This window comes from Rhinopithecus roxellana, chromosome 4, assembly GCF_007565055.1.
Source record: "Rhinopithecus roxellana isolate Shanxi Qingling chromosome 4, ASM756505v1, whole genome shotgun sequence".
Classification (NCBI taxonomy): domain Eukaryota; kingdom Metazoa; phylum Chordata; class Mammalia; order Primates; family Cercopithecidae; genus Rhinopithecus; species Rhinopithecus roxellana.
The window spans coordinates 145,393,277-145,398,620 of NC_044552.1; positions in this window are offsets into that span (position 1 = coordinate 145,393,277).

The following is a 5,344-nucleotide window of genomic DNA, read 5'->3' on the forward strand; positions in this document are numbered from 1 at the left end:
ATGGATCTCACATTGGCCTTATATAGACACCTCTTCCTGAAAAACAGGACTTCATACTAGCTCTTTTGTTTAAGTTTAAGCTATCTGTTCCCAGGTCTTTTCCTCTTCTGCGCCCTCTCTGACCTCTTCTTGTGCCCACAGTTCTTTTTACTGAGCTGATTATAATGATTTCATGCACTTTGTATTAACCTCAATTGTATGGGAAAAATTGGAACACCAATCAGAGCTCAGGATCACATAACACTCCAACTGAATCCTAAGCCAAAGAAAGTTTAGTGAAATATATGGGTGAAATGAAAATAAATTATCAAGCCAATATTTTTTGTTCTAGCTGGGCTGGACTTCAGGAGATTTTAAGAGCAATGGCCCATATTAAATCAAGTGGAGGTGCCAGAGTTGCCAGGCAGAGTGGAGAAAGGAATTGAAAGGCCCAGGAAAGTGTGCATGCTAAACAGGGTCTACTATGTGAAACTGAATACTTATCAGCTAAATATAATTCCCGAAAGAGCATGGAGGATTCTATGCATCAAGGCAATAAGGAAATTGCTGGTAGAGGACACCAGTGTCATTAAGGTGAATGGTGGTTCTCCTCTGTAGACCAGAGTTGATGATAAGAGATGCTATTTCAGAACTAGGGTCTGTAGTAGTCATGGGGGTGACAGGATCCCAGAGGCCAGACAGTAGCATGTTACCACCAACAGTGGACCAGCAAAACCACCCTCAGATTTGTGACCACCAGAAACTCTGTAGGATAATTAAAAGTCCTAGCCAGAGCAATTAGGCAAGAAAAGGAAATAAAGGGCATCCAAATCAGAAAAAAAAATTATCTCTGTTTGCAGGCAACATAATATTATACACCAAAAACCCTGAAGACACCAAGGAAAAGCTTTTAGAACCAAAAAAAAGTTTCAGTAAATTGCAGGATACAAAATCAATATACAAAAACTAGTAGTGTTTCTACACATTAACTATGAGCTAACTGAAAAAGAAATTAAAAAGACAATCCCATCTACAGTAGCATCAAAAAATAAAATAGTAGTAAATTTAGCCAAGGAGGTGAAAGATCTGTACACCGAAAACTATTAAACAGTGATGAAAAAAATTGAAGGAGACACAAATAAATGGAAAGATATCTCGTGTTCCTGGATTAGAAGAATTAATATAGTTAAAATGTCCATACTACCCAGAGTGAATTACAGATTCAGTGAAATTCCTATCAAAATTCCAATGACATTATTCAGAAAAATAGAAAAAAAACAGTCCTAAAATTCATATGGAACCATGAAAGACTCCAAATAGCCAAAGCAATCCTGAGCAAAAATAACAAAGCTGGAGGCATCATACTACCTGACTTCAAGATATACTACAACGCTACAATAATCAAAACATCATGGTACTGGCATAAAAACAAACACTTAGATCAATAGAACAGAATGGAGAGACCAGAAATAGATTCACACATTTACTGTCAATTGATTTTGGACAAAGATGCCAAGAAAACACAATGAAAAATGAACTGTCTCTTCAGTAAATGGTGTTGGGAAATATGGATACCTACATGCACGAGAATTAAATTAAACCCTTATCTCACACCATATGCAAAACATAATTCAAAGTAGACTAAAGACTTAAACATATGGCCTGAAACTGTGAAACTACTAGAAGATACCAGAAGAGAAAAGCTCCATGACATTGGTCTGGGCAATGATCTTTTGGCTATAACCTCCAAAGCAGGGGCAACAAAAGCAAAAATAGATCAATGAGATTACATCAAACTGAGAAGCTTCTGCACAGCAAAGAAACAGTGTGGAGAGACAACCTACAGAATGGAAGAAAATATTTGCATACCATACATTTGATAAGGGGTTAACATGCAAAATATATAAGGAACTCAAATAATAGATGTTATGAAACACCTCAAACAACTCAATACTAAGAAAACAAAAAATCCAACTTAAAAATAGATAAAGGACCTGAACAGTCATTTCTCATAAAAAAAAGTCATACATATGGCCAATAGATATATTTTTAAAAACTTAATATCACTAATCATCAGCACATTGAAATCACAATAAGATATCACCTCACATTTCTTAGAATGTTGTTATAAGAAAGAAGAAAGATAGGGTAACCCCCTTTGGGTCCCCTCCCTTTGTATGGGAGCTCTGTTTTCACTCTATTAAATCTTGCAACCACACACTCTTCTGGTCCGTGTTTGTTACAGCTCAAACTGAGCTTTGGCTGACTGTACACCACTGCTGTTTGTCACCATTGCAGACCCGCTGCTGACTTCCACCCCTCCAGATCCAGCAGGGTGTCTGCTGTGCTCATGATCCAGTGAGGCACCCATTGCTGCTCCCAGTCGGGCTAAAGGCTTGCCATTGTTCCTGCATGGCTAAGTGCCCAGTTCCATCCTCATCTAGCTGAACACTAGTCTCTGGGTTCCACAGTTCTCTTCCATAATCTACAGCTTCTAATGGAGCTATAACACTCATTGCATGGCCCAAGATTCCATTCCTTGGAATCTGTGAGGCTGAGAACCCCAAGTCAGAGAAGAAGAGGCTTGTCGCCATCTTGGAAGCAGCCCACCACCATCTTGGGAGCTCTAAGGACAAGAACCCCTGGTAACATGTTGGCGACCCCAAAGGGACCTCCAAAGCGATGGAAAACTTTCCCCACAAGGCAAAAATGCTCCTAAGATGTATTCTGGAGAATTGGGACCAATTTGACCCTCAGACGCTAAGAAAGAAATGACTTATATTCTTCGGCAGTACCGCCTGGCCATGATATCGTCTTCAAGGGGGACAAACCTGGCCTCCTGAGGAAAGTATAAATTATAACACCATCTTACAGCTAGACCTCTTTTGTAGAAAAGAAGTCAAATGGAGTGAAGTGCCATATGTACAAACTTTCTTTTCATTAAGAGACAACTCGCAATTATGTAAAAACTGTGATTTATGCCCTACAGGAAGCCCTCAGAGTCTGCCTCCCTACCCCGGTGTCTCCCCAACTCCTTCCCCAACTAATAAGGACCCCCCTTCAACCCAAATGGTCCAAAAGAAGATAGACAAAGGGGTAAACAATGAACGAAAAAGTGCCAATATTCCCCAGTTATGCCTTCTCCAAGTGGTGGGAGGAGGAAAATTCAGCCCAGCCGGAGTGCATGTACCTTTTTCTCTCTCAGACATGAAGCAAATTAAAATAGACCTAGGTTAATTCTCAGATAACCCTGATGGCTATATTGATGTTTTACAAGAGTAGGACACTCCTTTGATCTGACATGGAGAGATATAATGTTACTGCTAAATCAGACTGTAACCCCAAATGAGAGAAGCGCAGCCATAACTGCAGCCTGAGAGTTTGGCAGTCTCTAGTATCTCAGGTCAATGATAGGATGACAACAGAGAAAAGAACAATTCCCCACAGGCAGTTCTCAGTGTAGACCCTCACTGGGACACAGAATCAGAACATGGAGATTGGTGCCGCAGACATTTGCTAACTTGCGTGCTAGAAGGACTAAGGAAAACTAGGAAACCATCTATAAATTATTCAATAATGTTCACTATAACACAGGGAAAGGAAGAAAATCCTACTCCCTTTCTTGAGAGACTGAGGGAGGCATTGAGGAAGCATGCCTCTCTGTCATCTGACTCTATTGAAGGCCAACTTATCTTAAAGGATAAGTTTATCACTCAATCAGCTGCAAACATTAGAAAATATTTCAAAAGTCCACCTTAGGCCCAGAGCAAAACTTAGAAACCCTATTGAACTTAGCAACCTTGGTTTTTTATAATAGAGATCAGGAGGAGAAGGCAGAACGGAACAAAAGGGATTTAAAAAACAGGCCACCACTTTAGTCATGGCCCTCAGGCAAGCAGACTTTGGAGGCTCTAGAAAGGGAAAAGCTGGGCAAATCGAATGCTTAATAGGGCTTGCTTCCAGTGTGGTCTACAAGGACACTTTAAAAAAGATTGTCCAGATAAAAGTAAGCCGCCCCCTAGTCCATGCCCCTTATGTCAAGGGAATCACTGGAAGGCCCACTGCCCCAGGGGATGAAGGTCCTCTGAGTCAGAAGCCACTAACCAGATGATCCAGCAGCAGGACTGAGGTTGCCCAGGGCAAGCGCCAGCCCATGCCATTACCTTCACAGAGCCCTGGGTATGCTTGATCATTGAGGGCCAGGAGGTTAACTGTCTCCTGGACACTGGTGCGGCCTTCTCAGTCTTACTCTCCTGTCCCAGACAACTGTCCTCCAGATCTGTCACTATTCAAGGGGTCCTAGGACAGCCAGTCACTAGATACTTCTCCCAGCCACTAAGTTGTGACTGGGGAACTTTACTCTTTCCACACGCTTTTCTAATTATGCCTGAAAGCCCCACTCCCTTGTTAGGGAGAAACATTCTAGCAAAAGCAGTATATACCTGAACATAGGAGAAGGAGCACCCGTTTGTTTTCCCCTGCTTGAGGAAGGAATTAATCCTGAAGTCTGGGCAACAGAAGGACAATATGGACGAGCAAAGAATGCCTGTCATGTTAAAGTTAAACTAAAGGATTCACCTCCTTTCCCTACCAAAGGCAATACCCTCTTAGACCTGAGGCCCAACAAGGACTCTAAAAGATTGTTAAGGACTTAAAAGCTCAAGGCCTAGTAAAACCATGCAATAGCCCCTGCAATACTCCAATTTTAGGAGTACAGAAACCCAACAGACAGTGGAGGTTAGTGCAAGATCTCAGGATTATCAATAAGGCCGTTTGTCCCTCTATACCTAGCTGTACCTAACCCTTATATTCTGCCTTCCCAAATACCAGAGGAAACAGAATGGTTTACAGTCCTGGACCTTAAGGATGCCCTTTTCTGCATCCCTGTGCATCTCAATTCTTGCTTGCCTTTGAAGATCCTTCAAACCCAATGTCTCAACTCACCAGGACTGTTTTACCCCAAGGCTTCAGGGATAGCCCCCATCTATTTGGCCAGGCATTAGCCCAAGACTTGAGCCAGTTCTCATATCTGGACACTCTTGTCCTTCAGTATGTGGATGACTTACTTTTAGCCACCAGTTCAGAAACCTTGAACCATCAAGCCACCCAAGCACTCTTAAATTTCCTTGCCAACTGTGGCTACAAGATTTCCAAACCAAAGGCTCAGCTCTGCTCACAGCAGGTTAAATACTTAGGGCTAAAACTATCCAAAAGCACCAGGGCCCTCAGTGAGGAACGTATCTAGCCTATATTGGCTTATCCTCATCCTAAAATCCTAAAGCAACTAAGAGGGCTCCTTGGCATAACAAGCTTCTGCCAAATGTGGGTTCCCAGGTACTGTGAAATAGCCAAGCCATTATATACT